At 43.4% G+C, this 8,088-nt stretch overlaps 1 long non-coding RNA gene across 1 annotated transcript; it reads right to left on the bottom strand.

The window, feature by feature from the left end:
• Positions 1-361: 361 nt before the first annotated feature.
• On the bottom strand, positions 362-4,576 carry LOC145517033 (uncharacterized). Its single transcript, XR_014061942.1, has 2 exons — positions 1,145-4,576; positions 362-494 (listed from the first exon to the last, which is right to left on the bottom strand). It is a non-coding gene; the product is annotated as an uncharacterized LOC145517033 (long non-coding RNA).
• Positions 4,577-8,088: the final 3,512 nt, after the last annotated feature.

The raw sequence follows: 8,088 nt of genomic DNA, 5'->3' as shown, positions 1-8,088 counted from the left end.
CAGAAAACTGACCAGCATGTGACCCAAGTGGCTTAACCTCTCAGTAAGAGACACTAACCCAGGGTTTCACAAACTGTGGTTGAAAATGTGGCTTCATGTCAGGTGGAACTCAGGTTATCTTTCAGGAAATTATACTCAATTCAGGAACAACCAGAGGTGGATAGGAAATTTCTGCTTTGTTTACCCTGTTTGATTTTATTTCAACAAACAGGTACATATAGTTTACAGTGAGGACCTGCATGCACTTTTTAAATGAGTCTCATACAATGAGACTTCAAGGAAAAGGTTTTTTCCCATAAGCTCTCTTGGTCTAGGTGCCCCCATCTTACCCAGAGACATTTATTTCTACTTAAACTTCTTATTTTTCTTTATTGTTTTGTTGTTTAGTCACTCGGTTGTGTCCAACTCTTTTGCAACCCCCTGGACTGCAGCCCACCAGACTCCCGTGTCCATGGTATTCACCAAGCAAGAATACTGGAGTGGGTTGCCATTTCCTACTCAAGGGGATCTTCCCCACCCAGGGATTGAACCTGAGTCTGCTGCATTGGTAGGCAGTTTCTTTTTCTTTTTTTTAAATTAATTAATTTATTTTAATTGGAAGCTAATTACTTTACAATATTGTAGTGGTTTTTTGCCATACATTGACATGAATCAGTCATGGGTGTACATGTCCCCCATTCTGAATGCCCCTCCCACCTCCCTCCCCATCCCATCCCTCTGGGTTGTCCCAGTGCACCAGCTTTAAGCGCCCTGATTCATGCATCGAACTTGGACTGGTGATCTATTTCACATATGGTAACATACATGTTTCAATGCTATTCTCTCAAATCATCCCACCCTCTCCTTCTCCCACAGAGTCCAAAAGTCTATTCTTTATATCTGTATCTCTTTTGCTGTCTCGCATATAGGGTCATCGTTACCATCTTTCTAAATTCCATATATATGCCTTAATATACTGTATTGGCGGAGAAGGCAATGGCAGCCCACTCCAGTACTCTTGCCTGGAAAACCCCATGGACAGAGGAGCCTGGTAGGCTGCAGTCCATGGGGTTGCTGAGAGTCTGACACGACTGAGAGACTTCACTTTCACTTTTCACTTTCATGCATTGGAGAAGGAAATGGCAACCCACTCCAGTGTTCTTGCCTGGAGAATCCCAGGGATGGTGGAGCCTGGTGGGCTGCTGTCTATGGGGTCACACAGAGTCGGACACAACGGAAGCGATTTAGCAGCAGCAGCAGTAGCATACTGTATTGGTGTTTTTCTTTCTGACTTACTTCACTCTGTATAATAGGCTCCAGTTTCATCCACCTCATTAGAATTGATTCAAATGTGTTCTTTTTAATAGCTGAGTAATATTCTATTGTGTATATGTACCACAGCTTTCTTCTCTATTTGTCTGCAATGGACATCTTTGTTGCTTCCTTGTCCTAGCTATTGTAAACAGTGCTGCAATGAACACTGGGGTACATGTGTCTCTTTCAATTCTGGTTTCCTCGGTGTGTATGCCCAGCAGTGGGATTGCTGGGTAGTATGGCAGTTCTATTTCCAGTTTTTTATGGAATCTCCACACTGTTCTCCATAGTGGCTGTACTAGTTTGCATTCCCACCAACAGTGTAAGAGGGTTCTGGTAGGCGGTTTCTTTAACACTGTTATGGAGAATTGCTGTGGAATGTCAACTTATTCATCTCAAGTTTGTGGCCACCTTGATTAGGAAATTTTCATCAGCTGTCTCAGTGAAGCCTGACCACTTGGCACTGGTAGCATAGAACAGTTTCAACTTCATTCAGCAAAGAAAATAGGGACATGATGGGGTTCACTATTCTTAGGCAAAGGAGTTAACCATGTCTGTGAACACAGAGACCTGAGTCCACAGTTGGCTCAGCCTCTGCCCGCTTCCTGACCTCTGGAGACAATACGGAGGGACAGGAAGCAGTGGGAATTATGGCAAGTCATCACTGAGAAATGAGCTAGGACATGTGTCTTCAGCAGAAAGAATCTATGAATTAGTGTTTCCAATAAAAACAACAGCATACACATTCCTTCACCCAACAAACATGTATGGAGCACTTACTATATACTAACAGACCTCTACTAGGGGTGTTGGTTAGGGTATGGCTTGTATTTGGTTTGTGCTCTCAGGGTGGGCATGGGAATTCAAGCTGAGATAAAAGGTAAATGGATGAGGGGGAAGCTACAGTAGTGGGCTTCATCCTAAGTGTGCCTGTTGCATAACTGAACTGGATCATTCATTGTAAGGCTTTGTGAAAAACCAGCTGTAGAAAGCCTTTAACTTAAAATAGAAAAACTCAATGATTTGCTCCTACTGGAAATTTAGAAGGGGAAAACCTCTATTATGTAATAAATTATCTGCATTAAAAATGCATTAGTCATCAATCTTCATACTATCTGCTGACAGCTACATTGCTTATTTAAAAACAACACTGTCCCCTTTCTCTGAGCAGTTCTTCTGAAAGAAACTCATTACACTCAACCATAGAGGAAAGTAAACTGCTTCACAATAAATTTAGTATGTTATAAATAAGGGAATTCTTTGCATAATATTTTAATTACTATTTTAATTTAAGGCCTAATGCATTGCTGGTCAAAATGTCTACTGCATGAACCTGAAGAACATAGACCTTATTGTTGCTGGTAAACTCTAGAAAAAAGACCAGCATTTAGTCTTCCTTTGCTCTAACTGGATGACAGAGGATTCTTAGGTGCCCTGTGAACTATCCATAACAAATGGCATTTCCCTCCTTCCTTTGAAAGGTCCCTGAGCCCAGTTGTCCTAGAGCCCCGGTTATTCATGAAAGGCAGATGCTTCAAAAGGCACAATGGCTCTCGTGAGTGTGTATTAATATGCTGTATTTGACTCTTCTAGAGCTGTAAGTGTTTCCATGGTTCTTTGTACAGCATTTCAAGAGATGCAAAAAGTATCATAAAAACTACTTAGCGATGGATTTGTTTGTTTCAGACAAGTGGATGATTTCTATCTTTGGTTGCTGAAGAGGTATTATTTACACCAGCAGTCCCCAGCCTCTTTGGCACCAGGGACTGGTTTCACAGAAGACAATTTTTCTGCAGACCGTGGGCAGGGGAATGGTTTTGGGATGATTCAAGTGCATTACATTTATTGTGCATTTTATTTCTATTATTATTAGATCAGCTCCACCTCAGATCATCAAGCAATAGATCCTGCAGGTTGGGGACCCCTGACTTACACACTAGAAGAAGCTGGTACCCAACAAATGACTCAGAACTCCTTTTAGAAGGCAACAGTCCACTCTACTTCCTCTGTGTCCCGAGGGACGGGGTAGGAAAGGCTCTTCTGTAAAAAGAAAGCTGAAGAGATACCACATGACACAACATCCTGCCAAGTGGCAAGAGGCTGGCGGGAAAGTGAACGAGAAGAAGGAACCAATCAGGTTTGGGAGAAGGAGGAGGAGAGTTTCCCATTGTCAGGAAGTGAGGACTCAGGAGAAGGTCATGAGTAAGGGAGGTGAACAAATATCGTGGAGACTGTGATGAAGAAATGATGAATAAACAGAGCCAACTTCAGAAAATAAGAGGTTTTTCTCTTGTTTTGGAATATCTTCCTCTCTTCCCACTCCTGAGGAGAATCAAGTCCAGTGTTTTCCTCTTTCCTTTCTTTTCTCCACTCAAGTTTCTGTTTCTTTAGGGTCCAGGTGACCAGTTCCCTCCCACAGATAGTGATCAAAGGAAAATCTTGGGTCCACTTCCCGTTTCCTCCATCTACTGGATGTGTGATCTTAGGCAAATCTCTTCCCCTCTTTGACCTCAGTTTCATCTGGTGTAAAATCGGAACACCAGGACACAGCTCACAGGACAAGAATGTATAATGCTTTCCCCGAGATTGTTGAGGTCCATCCCAGGGCAGGGTGATTGCCTAATTTCTTGGGAGAAGGAATTCATACCTTTGACCCCGATCCTCAGTGCTGACTGCCCGCTTCCCTTCAGTGTATCCCCAACCTGCTCCAAACCCTCAAGTCCACACTGCGATGGCATATTCCTTGAGTTCCCAACCTGCCTAAATCAGGTCACTTGTAAATGAGACAGGTCATCAGAATCACCTGTAAATCTTCCTCAAAGGAGAAATTCCAGGAACCAATGAAATTAGAACCTGCGAAATTACTGAATCAGAATCCCAGAGGCAGAAGGAGGATGGTGTTGGTTCGTGATCTGACTGATCCCCACATAGAGGACAAGGAGAGACAGAAAAGAGGGAGCCGGTCCAGAATGGCAGGTGGAGGGTCTCATAAGAAAGGGAACTCACAAACGCAGCTTGCCATGGGTGGCTGCAAGACCAGTAGATCTCCACACACGCTCACATCAAACTTTATAGGAGGCCTTACCTGGGTTCAGCCATGTGCGCCGCCCAGATGCTCCAGCCACTCACTGCCCTCTCACAGCTGTGTTCTGGAAGACAGCTCCCACTGTGGGAACGATGGGAAGAATGTACGTTCCAAGGACAGGAAGGGGTGATGAGGAGCCTCCGATGACCCAAGTCCAGCTGGAGAGTTGACCAGTGGTCTCATCCTCTCGGTGACCTCCTGCAATAGGTGGGACATGCATTTTTAACAGAAGCTCCCCATCTAATAATTCTGATGCATCATCAGGCTTGGACTGCATTCAAGGTCTATTTCCCAGTGAGGAGCATGGACCTAAATGCCTGCTTTTGGTGGCCATGGCTTTTGGTGACCCGTAATGTTCTAGAAGCTTCCACGGTGGTTTTCCTCCCCTTGGAGTTGACTGAGTTCTTCTCGTCCCATTTCACTACCTCATGTCTGCGCCCTGCCCTGCCTTTCCCAGACTGTCTAGTCTTCTGCACCCAAGCCCAGCTTTTCCATAAGCCAAGTTGACCATAACCTCTTACTTATTACTTCCCCTGGAACTTAGACATCTGATTGCTCAACATTTGGAGTACAAATCTGACTATGCATAGTGGTCACATGCTTTAGCTCTTACTTCAAGACTGCACAGCTATTTCCTCCCAAGGCTCCTGGCCTTTGCAGGGCATCAAGAATCCTTCCAGTTAGTCATGTGAACCCAGAGGGGCAGTTTCCCTTTCCTGACCCCGATAGAAATGCCTTCCATCCCTTATTAGAAGCCTACTCCTCAGGCATCTTTAGCCCTTTCAAAGCAAATCCAGCCTGTCTTGGATTTTCCGGCTAGTGCTGAGTCAACAGAATACAAATGTCTCCTTGGCAAGAGCCTCAGGAAAGGCAGGAATGAGCCCTGATTAAAGAGGACATGCCTCCCACACATCTGTGAGACATCTCACTCATTATCCAGACCCGCCTGCCTCAGAGCCACTCATTGCCACTGTCACTTCACATCTGTGGATTCTGGGCTTCATCAATACTCCCTGGGCACTTAAATACATCACACACACACACACACACATTGAACCGAAATGAAGAGAATGGAGGCACTGTGTGTGTGTGTGTGCGCGCGTGCGTGCGCGTATGCATGTCTGTGCAGTCCTAAGCCCGGTGGCAAAGGACTGTTCCTGGACTATGAACTATGTCTGTGTTTGTGATGAGGGAGCTGCCTTGGGCATAGCAGGAAGGAGCCCGAGTGTGCAGTGGAAATTGGGACAAAGAAAATATATCAGGATATTTTCAGATGCAGGTTCCTAACTAGTCACTCGAAAGTGGTTTGAACAGTAATGACATCTATCTCATAAAGCAAGAAGCCCAGAGGAAGGGTGATTCCCAGACTGGTGTGACAGGTCAGGGATAGCAGCTCAGGCTCTTTCTATCCTTCTAATCTGCACTTCCCAGTGCTGGAATGTCCCTCTTCGGGACTGCAAGAGGACTGCTGCAGAGCCAGGCATCGCCCACAGTTATAACCACATCCAGTGAAAAATATTGGTACTTTCTCTTATCCAATCGCTAAGTCCTGTCTGACTCCTTGCCACCCCTTGCATACCAGGCTCCCTTGTCATTCACTTTCTCCCAGAGTTTGCTCAAATTCATGTCCAGTGAGTCAGTGATGCTATCTAACCATCTCATTCTCTGCTGCTTCCTTCTTGTCCCTTCAATCTTTCCCAGCATCTGGGTCTTATCCTACGAGTCAGCTCTTCGCATCAGGTGGCCAAAGTATAGGAGTTTCACCTTCAGCACTAGTTCTTCCAATGAATATTCAGGGTTCATCTCGTTTAGGACTGACTGGTTGGATCTCCTTGCCATCCAAAAGGATTCTCTCTTTTTATTAGGAAATCAACTTTTCTTAAGATCCCTCACATATACATACAGCATCTTTTCCTTTTAGTTCCCTGCAACCAGGACTGGCTTCAAGAGAATCATCAAGACGATTTAGGAACATATATGGCTTATGTATATCATAGTGGGAAGATGGATCTGGCAGGAATTAAGAAGCCATGGGGCAGAGACAGGGATAGGTTTGCTGTTGGGGAAACAGCCAACACCAGTTGTTCCAGGGGATCAGGACTAGATGAGAAGAAGGATGGAAGAATTTCCTGCCTGAATCTTGGATAGTCCCTCTAGGTATATATGTAAAACAGATTCACTTTGCTATCTACCTGAAACTAATACAACATTGTAAATCAACTGTATTTAAGTAATAAAATTTAAAAAGTATTACCTAATCAAAGAAATGCTATGACCAACCTAGACAGCATATTAAAAAGTGGAGACATTACTTTGCTGACAAAGGTCCATATAGTCAAAGCTATGGTTTTTCCAGTAGTCATGTATGGATGTGAGAGTTGGACCACAAAGAAAGCTGAACACCAAAGAACTGATGCTTTTAAACTGTGGTGTTGTCGAAGACTCTTGAGAGTCCCTTGGACTGCAAGGAGATCAAACCAGTCAATCCTAAAGGAAATTAGTCCTGAAGGACAGATGCTAAGGGTAAAGTTCCAATACTTTGGCCACTTGATGCAAAGAACTGACTCATTGGAAAAGACCCTGATGGGAAAGACTGAAGGCAGGAGGAGAAGGGGACGACAGAGGATGAGATGGTTGGATGGCATCACCGACTCAATGAACATGAGTTTGAGCAGGCTGCAGGAGTTAGTGATAGACAGGGAAGCCTGGCGTGCTGCAGTCCGTGGGGTTGCAAAGAGTCAGACACGACTGAGCTACTGAACTGAACCGAATCAATATGTGGATCTAATTTGGATACTGATTGAAATATATAAAATAACCAGGAAAATGTGAATTGACAGGATATCTGACAATACTAAAGAATTATTATTAAAAATTTTAGACGTGACAATGATACTGCAGGTACTTTTTAAGGAAGCCTTGTCCTCTAGAAATGCATCCTGAAATATCTTCATATGAAATAACATCTGGGACTTGCTTCACAATAGCTTGGAATGGGGCGGGAATAGATGAAACAAGATTTTCTGGGTGTGGATGACTGTTGAAGCTGTTGATGGGAAGCCAGGATCTGTTAGATAATTCTTCTTACTTTTTGATATACTTGAAAATTTGCTTCCCTGGGCTTTCCTGGTGGCTCAGGTGGTAAAGAATCTGCCTGCAGTGTGGGAGACCTGGGTTCGATCCCTGGGTAGGATCCCCTGGAAAAGGGACTCGGTTACCCACTGCAGCATTCTGGCCTGGAGAATTCCATGGACTGTATGGTCCATAGGGTCACAAGGAGTTGGACATGGCTGAGTAACTTTCACTTTCACTTTTTTCACTTGAAAATTTGCATAAAATAATTGTTAAATAAAATTACATAAACATTTTCTAAACACAAAAATTTCACTTTTGAGGAGTGATACAAATTATAGAAAAGGTGTTTATTTTAAGAATACTTGTAATGGATAAAAACTAAATGTTGAACCATGGGTTAAGTAGATTACAGTAATACCTTTCAATATAATAATATGTGCCCTGCAATTATGTTTAGGAATAGTTTTTAAAGACATGGGAATATACTTACATAATATTAACTAAAATATATATCAAGATTACTGGTCAACCACTTGTAAAAGAATGAAACCAGAACACTTTCTAACACCATACACAAAAATAAACTCAAAATGGATTAAAGATCTAAACGTAAGACCAGAAACTATAAAACTCCT

Source organism: Giraffa tippelskirchi, chromosome 8 (assembly GCF_054371585.1).
Source record: "Giraffa tippelskirchi isolate mGirTip1 chromosome 8, T2T-mGirTip1v1.2.pri, whole genome shotgun sequence".
Taxonomy (NCBI): domain Eukaryota; kingdom Metazoa; phylum Chordata; class Mammalia; order Artiodactyla; family Giraffidae; genus Giraffa; species Giraffa tippelskirchi.
Note: the sequence above shows the minus strand (reverse complement) of the source record. Positions and strands in the feature narration are given on the sequence as shown.